Below are 25,142 nucleotides of genomic sequence, written 5' to 3'. Positions count from 1 at the left end.
TTTTGATTGGTAAGTAAAGATTTATGAGCTGCTGTTTAGCAAGTTTCACTGATAATTTTAACACACTTTCTCTTGAATTTTGTTGGATGTGAGAAGAGCAGAAACTTCCTTTCTGAGAGGTTAGTCAGTATAGGGTCGGTGGAGTTCATATACAATCTTGTTTGTGACCCACTCTGTAAACAGCCAGACTTTCTTAAAAGTAAATTTACACTTTACTCATTACACTTATGCTTTTGATGCTATTGAGATACTTAGAGGTAACTTGCTTTGTTAATTCTGATTGTGTCTGAGGAGGAATATTAAATATTTGTTTTTCAGAGACTATATGCACTAAAATTTGAAGTCCTTTACTTATCAGTAGTCCACAGCTGTAGCGTGAAATTCTGCAGATACTCTTGCTTGCCTGACATAAAGGGATTAATCTGTTGAGAAACAAAAATAATGTATTCCTCCATATTCTTAGGTCTGAGGAACTGTCCTAAGGCTAAACTACCAACTGTGCTCAATCTATGTACTGATGGGATTCCATTATATAAGGACTAAAGTTTATGCATTCTTACACTAATGTATGTTAGGATTTAACTACTCAACAACCTATCTAGTCCTCAGCGCATTTAATTGAGAATTCGCCCTTAAAGAGATCAAGCACCTCATGTCATATAGGACTTTATACTGGATTAGAACTTTAATCTGAAAACAGCATTCCTTTTGCTAGTCTCAAAATGAGCCTTCAAAATCTTCAATTTTTTATGTAAAATTCTTCCTTACATTAGAAAAATATAGTTGTTATCTTCATTTACTAGGAATAGAAATGCAAATGTGTATCTTGACAATTTGGAAGGAATGCTTTCAGATGGCTTGAACAGTATTTTATTTGTGTTTCTGCATTTAGAGACTTAAATCTAAATTACTTTAAAAAACCTTGTTTAATCAGGAGTTAGTTTGGCATCTGATCTTAATTACTGATAGTAATGTTTTTTGCATCTTTCATTCGTTTACCTGTTTTGTCCCTGTTCAGCAGGTGCACTAAACATTGCTACAATTTAGTATGAGGATTCTTCCTGTTTGTCTAGTTTACCCAATAATAAATAGTGAGGCCTTTAAGATGGGGGGACAAGGAGTGAGAATTTGAGTGATTCAAATTGCTCTTGACAATTGCAAGGAAATTGGTAAGGATATTACGTGTTTTTTGTGGTTTATATGTTATTTCATCATTATTTTTTCCCTCTACATCTCCCCAATATTCTTAATTGGCTATTTGGTAATTTAACAGAAAGAGATTAAAGGAAAAATACTTTTCACTCTTTTAAAAAAATTGTTAACTTGTCTATGTCTTTCTCTGTCCGATTCACTGTCTCTAGCTTGGTTAGGTATTTTTTTTTTTTTTGTGTGGGTCTTTCACACTGCAACAAGGAAAGGAAATGTTTAAAAACATAGTAAAGGGAGATTGTGAAAACACAATTACTGCTTGTGCTAACCACAGATGGTGTATGTCAGAAAATATTGATAGTATCATTTTTAATTTTCAGTTAAGTTTTCCCTTTCCTTACTTGTGGATGTCATAGGTATAAGAATTGAGGCTCCAGAGCTAACCTCTAGAATCTTTCAAGGAAGTGCAAGCATGATTTATTTTACTCTGGATGCAGCAAACCATGTATCCAACACAAAGTGGCTCTCATAAAAAGTATGCTTGAAAATATTGCCTTTGAAGTAACTAGACATTGTGTGTGTGCATTTGAGGGCAAAATATGGCTTAAGGCTGCGTTTCTCAAACTGTGGGTCCTAACCCCTCGGGGGGTCGCGGTATCACAAAGTTTGAGACCCCCCCCGGCTTAAGGCTTTCAGTGCAACATGTTCTCTTGTCCAATCCCATGCTACCTGAATGTTTGCTCTTTATGAAAATATTTTCTATATTGCTCCTATGAACTCCATTCCTGTAATAGGGATGTAAGTGACTAGTCAACTAGTTGCTTCCCTCGCTCTTGCTGCCTGTATCAGAGAGAGGCTGCAGGGTGGCTGGGAGCAGGACCTGGTGCTAGGGGGAACTGGCTTTAACCGGCTGGTTCCCCCAGCACCGTCTCAGCACGGGGCAGGGAAAGCAGAGGCACAGCCAGTTCCCACTTCAGGCGCTTCTGCTTTTGAAATGTAAAAGAGCCCTGCAGGGCTCTTTTACATTTCAAAAGCAGAAGTGCTGCTGGGATACTGGGGAGAGCAGGGACTCAATGCTGCCCCCATGCTCTCTGCAGCACCTGCTGGCCCAATGCTCTCTGCAGCACCTCCCCCCCCCCCCCGGCTGCCTCTCTGAGAGGCAGCAAGGGTAGAGAACAGGAGCCAGTGCTAGGGGGAGCCAGCTTGAAGGCCAGTTCCCCCCCCCATCTCCGGGGTGCCTCCTGCCCCCCCTTTGCTGCCTCTATCAGAAGCAGTGGGGGAGGATAGGGGACGCTGCTGAGAAGCAGCCCCTATCCACAGGGGTCCCAGTGGGGAGCTGGGCCCCACTGCGGACAGGGGATGTTGTTGCCAAGGAACCTCTGTTCTCAGTGGCCAGTGCTGGCTGTGAGCATGGGCTGCTCAGGCAGCAGCCCCTGTTTGTGACCAGCCCTGACTGCTGTGAACAGAGGCTGGTGCTAGAGCAGTTTCTGTTTGTGATGGCCAAGGCTGGCCGCTGTGAACAGAGGCTGCTCCAGCACCAGTCCCTGAGCAGTCCTGGCTCACGCTGATCATTGCACCTCTCTATTTTAAATGTATTAAGAGTCTAATTGCTCTTACTACATTTAAAATGCAGAGCTGCAGCGTGGGTGGCTCTGGAGTTGGCAGGAGCCGGGACTGCTCAGTCCCAGCTTGAGTCAGTTCCTAGAGCTACCCTCCACTGCAGCTCTACTGAGTGGCGCTTATTGACTAATTGTATAGTCAATACAAATTGTATCAACTATATGATTAACCAGATAATCACATTTTAATATCATGTAACTATAATATTTCAAATGTAAAGTATAGGCTGTGTAAGTATTGAGAGACACAGAATGGATGAGCTGTATCTTTTATTGGACCAACTTCTGTTGATGAAAGAGGCAAGCTTTTGATCTACACTGAGCTACACTGTTGCTATTGCTGGGAATCAAAAAGGCTACAATACTGGAAATAAAATGTTGCATTGTGGGTTTGGAGATATAGTGGGGCCATAATGTTCAATGATGTAATTAGTTAAAAAGAGAAAAATAGTTAATTTTGCCAGAATTTGTAAGCTGTGTTATGAAAAGTGTGGTCAGTTAATACAGATTGTGAGAATTTATCTCTCAGAGGCTCAAAGCAGCACACAAATGAATTCTGAGAACCGGCACGGGAGCTCTTATGCTGTATAGTTTGGGGTGCAGCACTTTTCCAACTCACATTATTGATGGAGTGAATGCTATTCCTTTTTTTCCCTTTAAATATACTTTTTTTTGTTCTAAAGGAAAAAATAAGGAACTAAAGACAGGAAGCTTCTATATTGTGTGTGGTGGTGGTGGGTTTTTTCTGCCTCTTGAGACATACAAATGAAAACAAAACTTTCTTGTAATTACCGCAAGAACTCCATGGCACTACAGGTTGGACCTCCTGATCTGGCATCCTCGGGACCTGATTGGTCCCAGATGAGGGATTTTTCTGAACCGGGGAGGTTATTTCAGGACCCCACCACCACCTGGGGCAGTTCCAGAAGTGGGATTGCACCCCTGGCTAACCCCTTTCATCTGCCTACTAATTGTGTCTCTTTTCTGTATGGTTTTATGAGAGGAAAAGGCACATCCCATTTTCCTAGCACAACCAAACCCTTAAGTTGCTTTAGAAAAATTATTATAATAAGAGGAAGTTGCATACCAAATTTGGTAGTCCTAGCTCTTACTGTTTTGGAGGAGTTCCTGAACATATACAGGAGGCCCCCGCTTTGCGACGGCCCAATTTACGACCCCCCACACTTACAACCTTTTCTGTAAGTGCAGAAGGGGCTGAAATCCCCTCTCTTACGTCCTCGGCCCTGCATTTACGACGGTGTATGACGCACCCGACTTGCGACGCTATATCCTGAACTGATTGCATCGCAAGTCAGGCGTAGCCTGTAGACAGAAAGACACACTTACAGACAGATAAACTCTCCTCAGATATACAATATTTATATTTAATTATAATGTTACAGCAGGGCTACTCAACTTTGGAAGCCCTGGAGGCCACAGTGATACTCACAGCACATGCCGAGGGCCACAACTTAAATTTGTTTGCATCTACATGCAAATATATGAAAATAGCTTCTTTCACACTGACAGGCATGTATAAAAACATTAATCCTTAAGCCATGGCGCAAGACCAAAACGTGGGCAGTATGAGACAGTCAGCACCTCTTCGGCTCTGCCCACAAGGCTAAGCAACCAGCACTTTCCACAATGCCCTGGCACTCCAGGTACCTTCTCCCTGGGGGCTAGAAACACCGACACCCTGTACCCGTCTGTTTCAGCCAGTCTGCTTGCATCTTTCAGTTCTCACCCCACTTGGGAGATGCCTCCCCATTATGGAGCATGTTCCCAGTGGAGGCCATGTTCAAAGGATCCCACCTGAGGGCCACGTATTGAGCCCCGCGTAAACCCAAATTGTACCGTGGGCCACAAACAAATGGGCCACGGGCCGTGTGTTGAATAGCCCTGTATTACAGCATAACATATAAACATTATTATGATAGTTATAGCAGTAATGGGTTAGAATTACACTTGCTGATGTTGAGGCTTTCCACTAAATGACAGAGTAAGAGTACTTTTAAACGCTCAGATAAAATAGGGGAATCTGAGATTTGAAAGACGATTTTAGTAATATAAGACAGAAACTTTATTTAACAATATATTGCTTATATGAATCCTGACACCTCCTTTGTACTCTAGGCATCCAAAATGTGGCCTACATCCAGCAGCACTGGAAAGTATTTGTTATAATTAGCACTGCCAAGAATCCCTATAGCATGAACAAGACTATGCCATCATTATGTTAATATGGTCACCTTAGAAAATATGTGTTTCTATGGAGGAAGAAAACACTAACGTAATAACCAGATGGTTATCATTTGCATTATCGTAGCCCCTAGAAGCCTCAGTCATGGACCAGGGCCCCACTATGTGTGGTGCTGTACAAACACTAATTAGGGAATTTCCATTTTACTCTTTGAAACAGTCATAAGAACTTAAGAACAGCCATATTGGGTCAGACCAAAGGTTCATCTAGCCACTATCGTATCTTCTGACAGTGACCAATGCCAGGTGCAGCAACAGGAATGAACAGAACAGGCAATCATCAAGTGATCCATTCCCTGATACTCATTCCCAACTTCTGACAAGCAGAGGCTAGTGACACCATCCTTGCCCATCCTGGTTAATAGCCATTGATGCACCTATACTCTATGAATTTATCAAGTTATTTTTGAACGCTGTTATAGTCTTGGCCTTCACAACATTTTCTGGAAAGACGTTCCAAAGGTTGACTGCATTTTGTGAAGAAACGTTTCCTTTTGTTTATTTTAAACCTGCTGCCTATTTCATTTAATGAATTCTCGTAAATGAGAAGACGTAAATAGTCTTTTTTTAGCTACTCTCTACACAAGTCATGATTTTATAGACCTCAATCATATCTCCCCTGCTAATCTCTTTCCCTAGCTGAAAAATCCCTGTATGAGGGACCAAAAATCCCTCATATGGAAGCTGTTCCGTGCTCCTAATTATTTTGTTGCCCCCTTCTGAATCTATTCCAATATATATATATTTGAGATGAGGTAACCACATCTGCATGTGCAGTATTCAAGATGTGGGTGTATCATGAATTTGTATAGAGGCAATATGATATTTTCTGCCTTATTATCTTTCCCTTTCTTAATGATTCCCAGCATTCTGATAACTTTTTGACTGCAAATGCACACTGGGTGGATGTTTTCAGAGAATTATCCACAATGACTCCAAGATCTCGCTCTCGTGCACTAACAACTAAATTAGAGCCCATCATTTGTATAGTTGGGATTATGTTTTCCAACATGTATTACTTTGCATTAGTGATGTTAAAAATTAAGTAATAGGGTAACCGTACAACTGCTGAAAATCTCATTGGTTATACAGTTACCCCCGCTGCATGCTCTGCAGTATAAAGCTAAGCAAAGCCTCCCTGGGAGTGGGGCTGCCAGCCTCTGCTGATCTGACTCCCGGGAGTGCAGGGGACAGCCCTTGCCCACCTAGCTCTGCTCCCGGAGGGGAGGCTTTGCTGCGGGCACTGCAGCATAAAGCTAAGCTTTATACTATAGAGCCTATAGCGCAGTAACCGTGTAACTGACTGCGGCACGTCTCTGAGAGCAGAGCCAGTAGCCCTTACCTCCCCAAGAACTGGGTGGGCGACTTGGCCAAGTGTAACTGACACTGTTAACCAATAAGCATCCATTTATCAGTTAATCAGTTAAATGTTGACACTCAAACATCCCTACTTTGCATTTATCAAAATTGAATTTCATCTGCGTTTTGTTGCCCAGTCACCTAGTTATGTGAGAGCCCTTTGTAGTCTTTATAGTCTGCCAGGGACATAACTATCTTGTAGTTTGTATCATCTACCACTGTTTACCCCTTTTTCCAGATAATTTATGAATTTGTTGAATAGAACTGATCCAATACAGACACCTTCAGGACACGACTATTTATTTCTCTTTATTTTGAAAACAGGCCACTTACATACCCTTTCTATCTTTTAACCAGTTTTTAATCCATGAGAGGATTGAATCTTCGCTGTGGATAAGATATCGTGCTGATGATACTATTGTATTGGTTCCATTATATATTGTACTGGATTTCATTGAATGGAACTCTTCGTGAAATAGGAAATGTGCAGAGCCTGTTTTTGTTGCTGCAAACAAGTATCTGTGGAAAATTTAGGACTCAGAAACAGAGAATTGAATTAAATCTTTTATGCACTGTACTGAGACATTTGCCAGCTTGTTTGCAGTGTATTCTTCTAAGGCAGTGATGAACAACTTAGGCTTGTGAATGGGCAGCATTAGTGACCTTCCTTCATCTCAGTGGGCTGCAAGATTGTCATAAACAATACAGTCTCCCGAGATATTGGAGTTTTGCTAACTGCGCTTGTGTACTTAGAATTTGCAGTATATGCCGATTGCAATGTGTGCTGTAGCAGCACTTTGATTGGATGCAGAGGGAGCGCATGGCTCTTACAGTCTGTGTGGGCAGTCATTAGGTACCTCATGTCACATTCCCCGGCATTACATGCATGTCACTTTAGTAATACTGGTAGGAAAAAACCTATTCAGGTGGAAACCAGTGGTATCTAACAAGCCTGTGCTGGGGCAATAGTAAACAAAATGTCTTGTGGGCCACACATAGAGCCCCCATAGACCACTTGTGGACCACACGTTGCCTACCACTATTCTAAGGTCTAACAGCCTAAATTCTATACACAGGTCTCAGTTTATACTTCTTATCCAACTTTGGTATTTGTATTGATGGACTGGAGGGGTAATAACACTAGAACCAGGTTCTATCCACACTGCTCTTAACATCTTTTTATCTGAATTCAGGTACTAAATTCTCATGCTGTCTCAACTTGAGATCTTTCTATAGCCATGGTGTCCAACACACTAGCCGTAAGTGGCTATTTGGCCGGTTGAGTGTGGCTAGTTGGCTTGAACAATGTGGCTATTTGGCCAATAGAGTGCGGCTAGTTTGCTATAGCAGTAGCCACTATAGCGGCTATTTCTTCAGAACTGGTTGGACACCTGGTTGGACACTACAGTTCTATAGTCTAGTCTAAAAGCAGATGGTGTCTACACTAAAAATGTTTTGTTCACATAGTTATACTGGCAATGCTTTCCAGTGTAGATGCAACTTACACTGGCGTAAAAGTGTTTTTCCTTGGCATAACTTACAACAGTTTCTCAAGGAGTATAAATTATACTAGCACTAGCACTTTTGGGTCAGCAGAAGTGCATCTATACAAAGGTTTATACTGGTATAGCCATGTCACTAAGGTGTGTGTTTTATTTGTGGGCTTTTTTTAACTGACATAAGTATGATGGAATAAGTTTTAAGTTTAGACTAGGCCTGTTTGCACCAGTTTAAATGGAGGTGTAAATGAAACTGATTTAATTAAATTGGTACAGTTTTGTACTTGGCCCCTCTTACATCTGTTTAGATCTGGAGCTCTTAACCTTTTTTGAATCATGCCCCCAACTTTTTTTTCTAAATTGGAGCTTTTAACTTCCTTTACAAAGTGGGACTTTTCAACATAGTCTAGATGGAAATGGGGTCATTAACATTTTGATTACAATAAGGACTGGTTTAAATAAATATGATAAATAGACAACTTGAGGAAAATGATGGGATTTTATTTTTGGGACTTTTGGGGGGGAAGGGGCGGGGAGTGAAGCAGGTACAAACAAAGCCCAAAAAGTGCATAAGCAAAAAATAATAATTTATTTTTTGACGAATATGGGAAGGACACATAAGGAGAATGTATGGGTTACTATCACTTTTTAAGATGTTGTTTACTTTTTGCTACAATAAAAGCACGCTAGCTAGTCCCATCTGCTAAGGCAGGGTATTCAAATGAATGTAGGATCTTTGCACTAATATAACGAGACAAATGAGTGAAGCAGACATTAGAGGAGCTTCAGCTTCTTACATTTCTTCAAATTATAAAAGAAAGGTAAAGAAACTGTAAAGAATGTTACATTGTTATAAAGATGAACAATGTAAAAACAAAAAAGAATTTAAAAAATTGATTGCTGGTGATTGCCTGCAAAAATCCTGTGAGAAAATATTAACTCATTGCATTGTACTGAATAGTTCAGTGCAAACAGAATAGTTATTGTGATCTGATTACATCAACACTGTAAAAAAAATAACCCTTTCCTTTATTCAATGTATTTGTTAAAGGGACCCTGTGGGGTTAAAAAAATCATAATCCTTAGTATTTAAACTAGTTAAAATAAACACATTTCATTAATTCAGTTTATTTCTTGCCCTACATTGGGCTTGAACAGTGGACACATTCGGTTTCACTTTTGTTTGTGGTTTTATATGAATTTCATACCTAGTACAGCTATACAATGTTTAGGTTCCCCTTCTGAGGCACTAAGGTATGTTGGTAGGTTTGGAGACATAAAAAAGCTGCTTTGTGGAGACTACTCAGTCCTGCTTGTATTCACTTTCATAGTTCTTCATGGCTGATCTCGACCCAACCTATTATCTCTCATTTGCTATTGATGCACACCTCTGATTGCCAGTTCCTTTGCCCCCTTATTAAATTTTCAGATAAGAACAGTCATGTTTCTCTTGTGTTACTTCTTATACTTGGGAAAGCTTTCTACCGACATCGTCAAAGCTATCTTATCTACCTTCAAAACATTCATTTGCTGTTAGGCCTACAAAAAATGGTAATGGCTAGGGTGCTGGTATGCTGAAACCACTGCCTATCATACTGACCAATACTGTCTCATTTTTTCCTTATACTATTTCTATTCTTCATCGTTGTCTCTTGTCTTATACTTAGATTGTAAATGCCTTGGGGCAAGGATTGTCTTTTTGTTTTGTGTTTGTACAGCACCTAACACAATTAAATTAATTAATTGAGATTGTCTTATCTCCTAGAACTGGATGGGACCTTGAAAAGTCATTGAGTCCAGTCCCCTGCCTTCACAGCAGGGCCAAGTACCATCCCTGACAAATTTTTGCCCCAAATCCCTAAATGGCCTTTGCAAGGATTGAACTCTCAACCCTAGGTTTAAGTAGGCCAATGCTTAAACCACTGAGCTAGTCCTCCCCCCTAATTTGTTATTGAGGACAATGGGTCCTCAATAACAAATAAAAAAACAACAATAGTTTTAACCAGGTCAATTGAATGATACAAACTGGCTATCAAAATTATAATGGTGCATCACTGTAGTGACAGTTTGCTTCGGGGTAAATATTCAGTTTTATAACTATTTAAAGATCAGAGGGAGTATTTTTTTTTTAATTTTAAATCAGTAACAGTCTCTGTTGAATTTGTGACATGTCTCTCTCAATTTTTGGTAAAATATTCAGCTTTAGAAACATGCCAAATTCTTGATTATATTTAAAAATCTCATTTATTCACATCTTTTATCTGTATTAGATTAAATAGTTAGCTTGTTCTAGGCACACATTAATTTGATTGCCTAATTTGGTAGTATACACATTTGATACCATTATGCTTGTAAACATTTCTTGTATCATATGACAAGCAGGAAAACTTAGTAATACATTATGGAAATATGTAGTTATGATCTGAAAGCTTTGCTGTAATAAAATATTTACTCTGTAAGTGGAATACAGATGAACTTCCAGGGTTAAAAGTAATATCTGAGTCCCATGTAAACCAGTTCTGGCTCAATGTCAACATCTCAGACATTCCACTTATCCTAGGAAAACATCAGATTCTGCCAATTATGTTGCAAGAGATCTGACGAATGTGACTTGCAAAATAAGAGGAAAATCTATAATATGTTGTTGCCTATATAATATTGTTGTAGGAATTTGAGATTGAAAAGACTTTTCCAATCACCCTCTACCTTCCCCCTGCCTATTCAGCAAAATTTAGTAAAATTCAGATTATGCTGCAAGGTTCCCTCCCCCCCACCCCTGCTTGAAGGATTTATGAACAAACATTGTTTTGTATTTTTTTCATTTTTTTAGATGTTATGGATTAGTTGAGTATTTGCGAAGTGTGGGACCCATGTTTCTGTGATAACATACAGTGTATAGCTACTTTTCTCATAGATGTTATATAAGAGATGCTGTAGCAATGAGCCTGCTTACATTCCTCCACTGGCTCCAGGACAACTTCCAATGCCATTTGAAGGCCTTGCTCCTAATTTTCAAATCCTTGGCTACATTAGAAACTTTTTTTTTTTTTTAATTTATGAAAGACCATGACTGCTGTGTTTCTCTGGATCAATGCAAATTGCAAAGCTAAGGATGAAAGCATGTGAGGACTGGGGTTAAAGCATTATATGTCATGGGACTCTGGCAAAGGAACAATTTTAGAAGTGGTCAGACAAATCGAGAGTCTGGCTGTCTTTAGGAAATACTGCAAAAATGTTCTTGAAGAACGCCTTTCCATCACAGACTTCAAAGCCAGAAGAGATCATTGTGATAATTTAGTCTCCTCTCCTGCACATTGCAGGCCACAGAACCTCACCCATGTTCTCTTGTGATAGACCCATAATGTCTGGCTGAGGTAGTGAAGTCCTCAAATCGTGGTTTTAAGACTTCAAGTTACAGAGAGTCCACCTTTTATTTTTGTTTAAACCAGCAAGTGACCCATGCCCAGTGCTACGAGAAAGTGACATTGAGAAGTTGAACACCCCTTTTATTTCCAAAAGCCTGTCAGTCAGCAACCCTCTTCCCTCCCAAAAACCTCCTCCAAGCAGAATTTTCACACCATAAAGGAAAAGTGCTGACTCCATGAAGTACATTAGGCGCTTTGATGTTACTACTGAAATTATATGTACAGCAAGCACTCAGATGCTATGGTGAGGGCAGGAGTGTAAAATTCTTAGATGCCATTGTTTCCAGTGGCTTTGTTCTGTCTAAAGTTAAAGCAATTGAGCAATGTAGGTTATAGTACCTTCTTAGAAACAATTAACCTTTCAGAGATCCAGTCTAAATTTTGTTTTCCTCACTTTTATATCATATCAAGACAACAGACCAGTGAGAGAAGTAGGATAATGGAGAAGAGCCTGTATGGCATTTCTTACCCACCTGTTTCTCTCCATTCCTCCTCTTTTCCTTAAAAACAATGTGGTTTTCTTTTTTAAGTTGCCAACTAACTAAGAAAATGAAACTTTCTGATTAGTGTAGATTTTGAAGGGAGTCTGGAACCAGGCAGATGACTTCCCTTCATAGGGATCCTCAGGTATAACATATTGTGGAATCAAAGGGGCTTTTTGAACATATAGTCATTTAAAAACTGAGGAGCCTGGTTACAGCAGTAACAGCGTTGTGCCTCTCTCTACTGAAAATTTGCTTTGTCAGTCTGCACATTGAGCCTTTGCTTGCTAGCTTCTTACTATGCTTTTGGGTTTGTTTGTTTTTTGGCACTGAGTTAAGTACTTCCTCATTATTTTGTGGTGGAATCCTAAAAATTACATTTAAAAAAGCCTGTTTGATAATCTAATCTAATCTAATCTAATCTAATCTAATCTAATCTAATCTAATCTAATCTAATCCCAGTAGAAAATTGTTACATTCAGCATTTTTTTAAATGTTTTAAAGTCTGAGCTCCCTCTGAACATTCTAATCAATATGACTTCCATCACTGGCTGCTGTATATTTATGGTTAACCTCTGTTTCTTTTTATCTGTGATACGGTGTTTTGACTGCTACAACATTCTGCTGTCTAGTAGCTGCTTTTGTAGAAGGCCACACACTAAAACCTATGTAGTAGTGATATGTGTAGTACAGGGATACAATTGAAGAGTTTTAATATTATGGTTATGGTTTCATGAGAATTACAGTTGTAATAAAGTTGGATTAGTTACATCTGATCAAATTGACTGAGGTTTGTGTCGGAATAGCTTTTTGCCCTCTTATTTTGAAAAAATGTTAGTCACAGGCTTTTTGAGCATTTCATCTTGCTGTGTGTGCTGCTATTTATATCCTTGCTGGTCACACTTAAGGACTAGTGTATTATTTTATAACAAGTTAAAAAGAAAGAAAGATGTAGCTGTGAAGGCAGGAAACACTTGTCATTTAGACTCCATATCTTTGTTTCTGCTTCCTGTCAGTTAAACCACCACCAGAGGAACAGATGTACTAAGAGATGACTCTACTTTAGTTTTTGTCACAGACAGACATTGGGTAACAAGCAGCTTCTTGAAGTAAATTTTATTAAATCTATTTGTTTTCCATTTATAAGTATATCTAAGATTAAAGATCAGAATTGAGCGAGTAATTGAAAAGAGAGGAGAATATTTGACCTATTGCAGAATGACTATAAAACAGTAACTACCGGAGTGGTCAGTAATAACAGACAGAACTAAGGTATGATATTTAATTTGTCTACTGCATTAACGCAGTAGTTCTTTTAAATCTAGACAGAAACTTGTAAGAAGTTAGCAAGTAAGCTGTTGCTAGAGGATCCTAAAATATATACACAAAGGGTTATTTCCATTTGAGGGTAACTAGAAATTTCATGATATTGTGATTTCTTATTTATGTTAAAGAACCGCAGTGCTGCTAAATCTTTCAATTTTCATCTCCAGGTCCTGTGATATTTGGTGAGGTGTTTTCATAAAGCCACATCTCTTGTGTTCAATTGCTTCTATGAGAGAATCTCAGCTATAATGTTTTCAAAGAGCTCCTATTGATATTGGAGAAAAGTTGAAAACCATAACAAGCATGTCCCAAAGGCTAAAAAAACAGCATATAAAGAAGCAGCATCTAAAACTTATCATTTTAAAAAATATTTCTGATTTTAAAGCAAAACTCATTATTTTGGAGCCTAATTTATGACTTTTGAATTCTTGCAGTTAGCTGGAATTGTTAATTTACATATATTATGATTGCATGATTTATCAAAATTGTAGCTTGGACATTGAGTCTGACCTCCTTATGTATCCATCATCTATGGATTAATAAAACCGTTTACTTTCTGTATCCTATATGGATAAGTGAATTGTGATTTAAGATGCTGTAAAATAGTTGGAAATTTTTTGAGGTTATTCTCTCCTGCTGTAGGAAAGATGGTAATTAGTAGGTTTGACCTGAGGAGATTGTGGATGCTACATTTTAAAGTCCTCCTTGCATTTGAAACTATTTGTATGAACATGGATTAGCAGATCTAAAGGAGAGAGTTCTGTGTAAGGTTGAAAAGTTGTCTCACGAACAGAAGTTGTCTTGTAAAAAAATAATTACTTTACCTACCGTCTCTAATATTCTAGGAACACTTGCTACAACAACATTGCATACATGGATTAATCTGTATCAGGTGATTTTATACTTTTTTCTCCACTGCTACAGACAATGTGAATGCTCTCTAAAGATCTGTTAGGATGCAAAATTGGCTAATCAACAAGGTCAGATGCTCCTTTTACTTGGTTGATAAACAGGTTATCTGTACCATCCATAAACTCTTATTAGAAAAAGTGATGCCTTTGCCTCTACTCCCTTCACCGCATACCAAAAATTAATTTAAAAATTCTATTGTTGTGATTTTATTAAACCACAGTTTATTGCTAAACTGAGGCTTTGACTACACAGATCAAATCTTAAGTTCAAAAGAGATGCAAAGTGTGTGCAGGGGTGGGTGAATTAGATTAGAATTTAAAAATATCTTTCCAGTTTTTTACAGTTTGGACTGTGAAAGGTGTTAAGATTGCAGTTCAGCTTTCATTTTAAACTTCAGTTTTCACTTGCTTTGCCATTCTGTGTGTGAGATGAATCTCTTCTTGAGAAAAATATGGGTGTGATACAGTAGGATATCTAGATACCTAGACACAGTGCTCATTTCATCTCTGCTTCCTGTAGTAGTTTATAGGCTCACCCAACCATGGAGGAGAGGAACTAGTAGTAGCCTTCTGTCTCCCTCCCCCTCACTCCTCCCCTGTTTCCCAGTCTCTTTGGTTTGCAGCTGTGAACACTGAATCTCCAACAGGCAGATCTTGACTTTCTCAATACGATAGCATCTATGTCCAGGGTTGTGTAGGATTATGGGCCCGAAATACATCATAACTCAACTAAGTGTGATCAACTCTATTGAAGACTGAAAAAATACCTGTATAGGCTGAAAAGGCTGAAATGGCATAGAAAAAGCCTAGTAAGAAATTTCCTTTCTGAAGTAGGAAGTAGCTAAAGCAATTCTCATGTGTGCCAAGCTCATCCTTGCCAGGGCCTTGTATTGTATCTTTCACTGTAAGGGCTTCTTTTTCTGGAGGTGTGGGTGAGCTTATGCATGATGGTTTCATTTCTAAGTAGGGATGTAAAAGATTAACTGGTTACCTGGTCAGCATTAGGCCTTTGACAGAGGCTGCTCCATGGGATGCGGAGTAGCCTCTGTGGGGAACTCAGGCCTGCCATGGACAGAGGCTGTTTTGTGGGAGGCTACCATGGCCCCTCCCCCACGGCTGCTTCTGATAGAGGCAGCAGCATGGGAGACGGGGGACAGGCGGCACCGCAGAACTGGGTACTGGGGAGAACCAGCGTTTAAGCCAGATCCCCCCAGCACCAACTCCTGGTCCCCCACTCCCTCTTGCTACCTCTTACATAGAGGCAACAAGGGGCGGGGAATGCAAGTAGTCCACAAGATTAATTGATAAGCCTAGGCTTATCAGTTAATCGTATAGTTGACTACTCATTGACATCCCTAGTGTGAATAACAGTATGCAACACAGAAATGCACTGTAGTTCCCCATGTGGACAATGGAGTGCAAACCAAAGGGTTCCTAGTTTGCATTCATCTAGCCCTGTTTGAAGAGGACTAATTTAAAGTGAACTAAGAACCTTTCACTTTGTACACACAGCACCCAGACTGGGGAGTTAATGCTGGTCACATGGTGTGGTCCAAACTGTGAGTCAGTGTAAAAAAGCTCTCTCATAGAATAGTACTTTATCAAGATGTGACCTTAATCCCCAAACTGTCTTCCACTGTTTAAAGGTTGTACTTGAATTCTGCTGGTCTGGCACTCTTCACCTGGAAGAATAGTTATGGCACACAGTGGATGTGCAAGGAGGTCTCTGAATTTACCTCACAAAGAAAGCCCTCAGGAAGTCTATGGATTATACCAAAGGTCTTCATTACTAGGAGGCTCAAGTTCTGTGTCAGGGAAGCTTAAAAATCCAAAGATTTCAATCTTCCTATATCAGTTTCAGATAAGTTTTGTCTCTGTTTTCCTGGGAAGAAAATCTTAAGTTTTCTGTGAGTAAACTTGTAAACTTTCACTAGAATTTACTGCTTATTCAGAGTCTTGAGTCTATTTTTTTGCTCAGTTATAATTTTATTGGTCCTTGACTTAGATTTCACTGTGGGCTTTTAAGGAGAATTTAGAAAAATCAACTTTTTAAAACTGTAGTTGAACTAATACTCCTCTACAGTACAAATCTAGAAGCTCTCTCAAACCTTATCTAGACTTAAAGGTACAATGTTAGAATGTTAATTAAATGTAAACTATTATCAACTTGAACTTTAGTCAAAGCATGTTAAACATGTGCTAAACTAGTTGGACTGAACTGAGTATTTGATCTAACATCACACCATAGTTTCTAGACAAGGAATACAATTCTCAAAAACACTTAAGTCCCGTTTACAAAAATGACTCTCAGACTTGGAGGCTTAGGCTATGACTCTACTGCAGCAGCACAGCTATGAGATTGCAGCTGTGCCACTATACCACTGTAATGTAGATGGTTGACCTAGCTATATCTACAGTGGTGGTTAGGTCAGCATCACTATATTGCATAGAGCCTGAAATTTTTTACAGCCCTGAGCAATGTACAAAGATAAGATAACTTTTAAGTGTAGATTAGGCCTAAGTCCTGCTGATTTTCTGTTCTATGCTTAAAAAGTTTTAATAGAATAATTATGTTAATTTAAAACTGCACCCTTAACCAACATAGCTGTGCTGTTAAAACCTGTAGTGTAGGTTTAAGTATGCTGATACAAGGTGTTTTATACTAATGTAGCTTTTATTTTCCCTCATCAAAATGAAATAATTATAGCTGCATAACTGAATTAAGACTGTATTTTGCCTCTTTAACTAGGCTGATATAGTTAAAGTGACAGGAATTTTAAGATAAGGCCTCAGAGGCAGGGTGCTGAGCCTGTCAGGCCCCTCAACATGTGCCCCCGCCGCCCCCCAGCCCCGCCTCCCGCCCCCCTTCCTCCTGGCCAGCTCCATGGCCCCTGACCCTCCCCCTCCAGCCCTGCCTCCTGCCCCCCTTCCTCCCGGCCAGCCCTGCCCCCCTCCCGGCTGGTCCCTTCCCCCGCCACCCATGATCAAGTGTGTCTGGTATTTTGGGGTGTCTACCTGGTAACCCTACTGTTGTGGCCTCCTGCTCCCACTCCTGAGTTCTGGCAGCAGCGCCTTCCTCTGTGATGGTCAGCCCAGATTGAGCTGCTCCACTGGCCTTTATGTTGGTCCTCCAGTGGAGAATGCCATGCAGGGCTGTGGGAGTGGGGCTCCCTCAGCCAGATAGTGCTGACAGACTGCTTCTGGCTCAGTATGGGGTTGGCACACCCTATCACAAAGCCTAAGAATATTTTCCTGCAGTCTTGTCTCGGTCAGGATTTAGACATATTTAGCACATTAATAGCACTGTTGACAGCTCTTATGATTTTACTGATACTCTTGAGTTGATTGGTGTTTTTCTTAAATCACTGACATCTGTCACAGGATTACATGAGAAACTCAGCTTTCATTTTTTAAAATGTAAGTTCCAGGCTGTCATAGCTGTAGGTAAAATATGAACTGATATACCTAAAGCTTAAAAAAACAAAATTAATTAAAAGAACAAAAAATATATGGGTGTATTTTTAAAAAATCTCGTGATTTTTAAGCAGATCTCACCATCTGGTGGACTCATGATTTATGAATGCTTGCAGTTGGCAGTACAGGTTGAACCTTTCTAGTCTGGCACTCTCTGATCCGGCAACATCTGTGGTCTGGCATGATTATAGTTAGCCGGCTGACCACTTATGGGTGTGGCCAAGTTTTCTGCAGTCCTATAAAATTTGTTTACAGCTACAAGTCCTGGCTCTCAGTGATCTCTTCTGTTATTTAGCTTTAATTTACCCCTAAATGCCTTCTCAGCAGTGGAAGTGTTTGTAATGATGCTAGACAATATTGACCTCCCATGGTTAGGCAAATTCTCTGGTTCGGTACCAGTCAGGTCCTGAGAGTGCCAAACTAGAAGGTTCAACCATCACTGATTAATAAGGGTATGTCTACACTACAAAGTTAATTCAAACTAACAGATGTTAGTTCGAGTTAACTTTGATAGTCGCTACACATACAAACCGCTAGTTCGAACTTAATTCGAACTAGCAGAGCGCTTAATTCGAACTAGGTAAACCTCATTCTACGAGGACTAACGCCTAGTTCGAATTAAGTAGTTCGAATTAAGGGCTGTGTAGCCACTTAATTCGAACTAGTGGGAGGCTAGCCCTCCCCAGCTTGCCCTGGTGGCCACTCTGGGCACCACCAGGGAAATGTGTCTGCCCCCCTCCTGGCCCCGGAGCCCTTAAAGGGGCACGATCTGGCTACGGTGCCCGTGCCAGGTGCAAGACTGCCAGCACCCAGCCAGCAGACCCTGCACCTGGCACGGCACGAGCCAGCAACCCGCTGCCACCCAGCCCTCCGCCTCTTCCCGGGACCAGGCTGACGGCTCCCAGGAGCCTGCCCGGGGCCGCAGGAGGCAGGCGCCCACCTGGTCTAGTGCGGAGATCGGCGACCTCATACAGGTTTGGGGGGAAGCCTCCAACGTCCACGACCTCCGCACTAGACACAGGAAAGTGGCCGTCTAGGGCAGGATAGCTGCCAGCCTGGCCACCCAGGTGCAGGTTTGCATGAAAATCAAGGTGGTCCAGTGAGATCCCCGACCCTGAGCCCTGAGCTTAGAACATATAAACGTAAGAACGGCCGTACTGGGTCAGACCAAAGGTCCATCTAGCCCAGTAGCCTGTCTGCCGACAGCGGCCAGCACTAGGTACCCTGGAGGGGATGGACCGAAGGCAATGACCAAGCCATTTGTCTCATGCCATCCATCTCCAGCCTTCCACAAACAGAGGCCAGGGACACCATTTCTACCCCCTGTCTAATACCACTCCATGGACCCAACCTCCATGAATTTATCTAACTTCTCTTTAAACTCTGTTCTAGTTGTAGCCTTCACAGCCTCCTGCAGCAAGGAGTTCCACAGGTTGATTATTTGCTTTATGAAGAAGAACTTTCTGTTATTAGTTTGAAGCCTGCTACCCATTCATTTCATTTGGAGTCCTCTAGTCCTTCTATTATGGGAACTAATGAAGAACTTTTCTTTATGCACCCTCTCCACACCACTCATGCTTTTATAGACCTCTATCATATCCCCCCTCAGTCTCCTCTTTTCTAAGCTGAAAAGTCCCAGTCTCATTAGCCTCTCTTCATATGGGACCTGTTCTAATCCCCTGATCATTTTAGTTGCCTTCCCCTCTCCCACCCTCTCTCTTCCCCTCTCCCACCTCCTTTTCCCAGTCTCCCCAAGTTTTGTTAAATAAAGAGAGTTTCTATTTTTGAACACACGTGTCCTTTATTTTGTACATCAGGAAGGGGGACTAGGGAAGGGTAACTGGAAGGAGGAGAGGGAGGAATGGGGAACGAGCCCCCTATGGGGAGGACTGGGGTGGCTCTGTGGGCTCCTCGGGGTGGAAGCTCTCCTGCAGCCCCCCGATTGACCCCCCCTCCCCCACAGATGGCAGCATGCGGCAAGTGCAGCCGGGTTGATGGCCGAGTGCTGTGATGTGCCGATTGCAGGCATTCAGGGCACTCCAAGCCAGGACTGCTTTGCTGTCCCTCATCGAGTTAGACAAGTGAGCGGGGAACCCCTGAGAACTGTCTGTCCGGGGTCGGGGGTTAGGTCCCTTTAAGCACAGCCCTCGGCTAGCCTGAGGCAGCAGCTCCACGCTCTAAGACCTAATCTGATGCCCTGTCGGCACTGCTTCCGGCCATCCTTAACCTCGGTTCAGGGTCCACTCAATGTGGACATGCTAGTTCGAATTAGCAAAATGCTAATTCGAACTAGTTTTTAGGTCTACATGCACTAGTTCCAATTAGCTTAGTTCAAATTAACTAATTCGAATTAAGTTAGTTCGAATTAGTGCTGTAGTGTAGACATACCCTAACTTAGTATAAACAAAGTAGTGTACCTTTAACATGTGTTTAGTCTTGTCAAGTTCAACAAATAATAGCTAACAGTTTCCAAATCTTAGTCTTGTGTGAGGCAAATTGAAACATACAATTTAATTTGTTTACCTTTTTTACCGTGCAAATATTTGTAATAAAGTAACATAAACTGAGAGTGTACTGTACAATACAAAATATAACATGCACAAGCTGTGTTATCTGGCACTTTAATATCTGGAAAACTTGATTAACTAGCATCTGTTATAGATGGCAGTACATTTCTTCCTTCAGTTAACTGGAAAAATTCCAGTAGCCATCCAGCATCATGTTTGATTTTTTTGGTGCTTGCTGAAGTCAGGTTTGCAGACTTGCAGCAGTGAAGTTTGTTCATGTTGTGCTTCATGTTTAATACCATTATTGAATATTATCTAACCCATCCTGCAACTATGGCTAGTATACAGTGAAAAATTGATGAATCATCAGTGCAAAGCTTCAGTTACCAGCATATATGATTAACCATCAACTCCTGTTCCCCATGAATGCCAGATAACAAAACTTGTACTGTAATTGAAATTAATATATTTGAAAATGTTGTTGAAAAATCTCCAAAATAATTATTTTAAAATTAATTGAGATTAGTCACAACTTTTTAAATTTAATTTGTTTTGCATTAATTGCATACACTACTTGTGATTAATTGACAGCCTTCGTGTCTGATCACAGAAATGATGAAGAGCAAGGTTCATTACAGAGAATTTTAAGGAGACTCTTCTGTATCTAGTCCTAGATGCTATGGTTACAGAGGCATTATAATTGCCTAAAATAGACAGCATTAGTAAAATAGTTTAGCTGCAGAGTGCTTCCTCTGCAATCCCTCAGTTTGGTAAAGTATGGCTGTCTTGTTAGAAAGCAATCTCTGTACTACCTACAAGTTGTAGCAAGACCCATTTATTTACTTAAGTCTCTCTGTAGGTGTGATGCTTACCTTTCTCAATCAGGGCCACATCTGTTTTTTATTGTTTCTAAATTCAGTTTCCAGTTAACATTTGAGAAACTTTTTTTTTTCAATTCCCAACAGATGTGTTTGGCGAGTGAATCTGCTTTCTTTCCCCTACACCTAAGGAAGACGTTAATCCAATCCACATTTACCTAAACATGTTTGATTTCTAATTCTTTATCTTCTCTCTAGAGGAGGAGAAAGGTAAGTTCACAGGACTGGACTTGATGATCTCTCTCGGTCCCTTTCAGTTCTAGTATTCTATGATTCTATTCTATAAGTTCAAGCTATCCATGCAGAGGGAGCTACTCAAAAGTTCAGAACAGTTACACAAAATTATAATTGAAATTGTATAGATATAGCCATTTTATCAAGTTTAACTTTCTTACTATATCATTTTCATAAAAACAATTCTATAACTCTTTCAAATAATGTAGTAACCATAGTTAATCCAAGAAGGATAATAAACTTTGTGGTCTAGTAACCAGGTATTGGAACCAGTAATAAAACTCAGTTTATAAATTTACGGAGTTATGCATTTAGGCTCCGATTCTGGAAAGTTGATTGAATTAGGAATGCACTTGGGGCCTGCGAGACAACAAGGAACAAAAATATTCCCCAAAACAAAAATGAACATAAAGCCACCTTAAATTTCTTAGTATTAAAAAGCAGGTGGTTTAACGGGTGTATAAAGAGTGTGTGTGTGTGGTGAAGGACTGTTGCAAGGATCACAAACCGGATAAAAAATAAAAAAATGAACTGGGTAGATGATTTAAATATTTCAAGCACTATTATCAAAGTTGCTGCTCCCAATTTATAATAGGCACCCCACTTTTTTAAGACCAAGGAGTTCTGTATATTTTGTTTAAAGTGTGCATCATTAAACATCCGTGTGGTACACTAAATTGAAGTTAACGAATGTCTTCAGAATTCATTGCTAAATATTTTTCCAAAAGGAAGGCATTTATGAAATCTCCCACTCCCTTATCTACCAGTGTTTCCTATCAACCTACACTGTTGCTGGTGCTGTTTAGTATTCTGCTTCTCCCTATGTTGCCTTTTATTCTTGTTTATACAAGCTATTGTAGGAGAAGTATTTCTACTCAAGAAAGGTAATGAGCTTCTCCCCTCATTATTTTGAAGCAACATAAATGCTTTGTGCATAATCCTGGTGAATTTCATTTTGCATGTTATTTAATCATCTTTTCCAGAGAGATTCTTGGCTAAACCTTTCATCTCTCTTCCCTGCCCCCTGCCCTCATTAAATAACCTTTTTGGAACAGTATGGTGCTGAATATTTTAACACCTCCCAAAAATTTGATTCCACTACTATCTAGCATAATCCACTTATCTACATATGTCACCTAAAGAAATCTTTCAAAAGAATATGACTCCAGATAATTAGTTCCAGTGGAGTCATGATTTCTGAAAACAGGGAGGCAAAACAGAGACACAGAAGAGCTATTTATAAGAGCAGCAAATAGGGTTGCCAGATGGTTTCAACAAAAATACCGAACACCCTCATCCCCACCCCCCAAAAAAAAACACAGAAGAAAAATTTCTGTTGGGGGTGGGGGGGACCAAAGTTGTTGAACCAAAAAAAAAGGACCCGAAGAGTTATTAAGCTAAATAAATAAAAGCAGCATTAAAACAGTATGGCCCCATTAATTGCATGCAGAGTCAGAGTAGGGATAGGAAGAGGAGAGGTTGAGCACTAAGAACCAGGGGAGGCATTGCTTCCCCTTGCTCAAGTCTTGAGGTTTTTTGCCAGTGGCCATATTTTTCTTTTGGTCAAGCCACAAGGGAGCTTCCCTATGGAACCAGGTAAGGCGGGAGGTCAGGGCCCCAGGGGATGATGTCTGGAGGGGTTTCCGGGGGCTGGGCTCAGTTGCTGAGTATGTAGGGTTGCCAGGTGCCCGGTATTTTTGCCTCCTGTCTGGGAGAAAAACAGAAAATACCGGACATTTCAGGTGTCCGGTATTTTCTAAATGTTTTTTTTACCGGACAGGAGACGAAAATACTGGACTGTCCGGTAGAATACTGGATACCTGGCAATCCTAGATGTTCCAACCCCATGGGGGGGACGCAAAGGAGCTGCAGGGCTGGAGTTAGGGTTGCCAGGTGTCCGGTATTCACCCTGACAGTTTGGTATTTTCACCTCCTGTTCAGTAAAAAAATTCAGGGAATACTGGACACCTGAGATGTCCGATATTTTCTGAAATTTTCCCCAGCTAAGAGGTGAAAATGCTGGGCACCTGTTAACCCTACAAACACTCAGTGCCCTCTTCCCTCCCCCCCCAGCCCACCCTGGACCCCAACACCCCCAGCCCCCCGACCCCAGCCCCCATGCTTTTGCCAGCACAAAATGGCTGCTGGCCAAAAGACCTAGGGGAAGCAATGCTTCCCATGGGTCTTAGTGCTCAACCACTCCCCTGTTCCTATCCCTGCACTCACTCTTAAAGGGGACATGCTGTTTTAATGCTGTTTTATTTTATTTTTTTTTGCTTAATAAGTCCTTGGAGTCCTTTTTGTTGTTTTTGTTTCCTCCCCCCACTTTTTTTTCCCTTCAACAGAATTTTTTCCCGGTGTTTTTTTTTTTTGGGGGGGGGGCATGTTTGGTATTTTTGTTTCAACCATCTGGCAACCCTAGCTAGAGTGCCAGTGTGGGCTCCCCAATACTGGGGAGGAGCCCCAAGCCGCGGGGGCCAGATCCAGGCAAGCCAGGGACTGGATCCGGGGCTCCCTACCCCTCCTTAGAGCCTGCTATTTTTAATGGTTGTGTAACTCCACCATGCATTTTTTTTAGACCTTCAATTGGCATTTAAAATTGAGAATTAAACTTACAAGTAAATATATTTTTTTCATAAAATAGGCTTTGAAGCTCAGACAAAGCTCAATTGGGTCAGAGACAATTCAGGTTCTAGTTTGTAGGTTCTAGTTTGTTGCCATTGACAGTAACAGGCAAATTAGCTCTTTCATCGGAGCATAAGAAGGCACAGGGTGCATTCATGGCCCTGACAAGCACAGCTACTAAAAGATTCCAAGCTCACGCACATGTGCATCCATGCTAACATGTTCTCAAAGAACTCTTGAATTCAGAACTGTCAGTTTTAAAAAGATTTGCACCACTGCCCTGAAAATTCCAAATCAATCAATAGTGGATTGATCTGATCAAAGTTTTATATTTGGCTAACTGCTGAAAAGGCAAAGAAGTTGGTAAAAATTAATCAGTATTTAAAGGCAGATAAAAAAATTAGTAGGGTCTAACGAATTAGTAACTAAGAACTTGCTTATGGTATTTTTATGGTTCAGTAGGAGAATTGTAAGCTTTTTGTTTTGAACAACATGTATATTATGTTTGATAAGTAGATGGAATTAGGGACTAAAATCTCATAGTACATGTTTTGTTGTGTTCATATACAATCTTCATGAGTCTTTTTAAGCTCAAGGACGCTGTCACCATTTTTGCGTGGTAAACATCTTTATGTTGTTATTGGCTCTATATGTATTGCAGATAACCTGATTTTTTTATATTTCTTGACACGTGTAGTTTATCCTTATACCTTAGTATAGAGTTTTAATATTATGCATTTTCATTCTTTCACTAACTAGTATTTCTCATTTGTCACTGGCTCTGCACATACAAATTTGTCAATTAGACATACTTGTATGGGCTCAAGGTATTTTTGAATGACATTGTCCAGTAGTTTGCTTTTCTCTTCATGTTCCCCTCAGACATAGTCTAGCTCTCCAAAGGCCCTGGGCCTACCTCATGCAATAGTATAGAAAATGTCAACCTTTCCAATTCTGCTGAAACATGCTTTGCCTCAAGGAAAACATGGAAATGTTTACAGGCTTCTCCTCCAGTACTCTACTGTACTATCATGTGCCGAAAGTGTCCGTCTGCTATGTACATTGGACAAACAACTCAGACACTTCACCAAAGGATTAATGCCCACAAAACAGATATCAGACAAGATCACAAAGAGAAAACAGTTTCTTGCCATTTTAACCAGAAAGGACACTCTCTCAATGACTTAACCACCTGCATTCTGCTACAAAGACCTTTTACATCTGCACTTGAAAGGGAATCCTCTGAACTGTCATTCATGTTAAAATTCGACACTTTCCAACAAGGACTTAACAAACATTTGAACTATCTCACCCATTACCAAGATAGTTTCCCCAATTATCACCTCTAATACCATTAACTCACAAACATCCCACTCTCCCTACCTCTAATAT

The 25,142-nt window shown here is 40.5% G+C and overlaps 1 protein-coding gene across 7 annotated transcripts in view; it reads left to right on the top strand.

Annotated features, from left to right (window-relative positions):
* Positions 1 to 25,142, top strand: part of ELF1 (E74 like ETS transcription factor 1) — a 129,723-nt gene that overhangs the window by 36,869 nt on the left and 67,712 nt on the right. The window contains exon 2 of one of the 7 annotated variants that reach the window (XM_089775452.1): positions 20,979 to 21,101. The exons of 5 other annotated variants lie outside the window; for them this stretch is intronic. The gene's annotated coding sequence lies outside the window, so the exon portion shown is untranslated. Of the gene's footprint in view, positions 1 to 12,937; positions 13,068 to 20,978; positions 21,102 to 25,142 lie in introns of those variants that run through there. One more of the 7 variants, XM_075918945.2, reaches the window with a different exon arrangement.

The sequence above is a fragment of the Pelodiscus sinensis genome, chromosome 1, assembly GCF_052426305.1.
Source record: "Pelodiscus sinensis isolate ZL-2025 chromosome 1, ASM5242630v1, whole genome shotgun sequence".
Taxonomy (NCBI): Eukaryota; Metazoa; Chordata; order Testudines; family Trionychidae; genus Pelodiscus; species Pelodiscus sinensis.
This window is presented reverse-complemented; position numbering and strand designations above follow the sequence as displayed.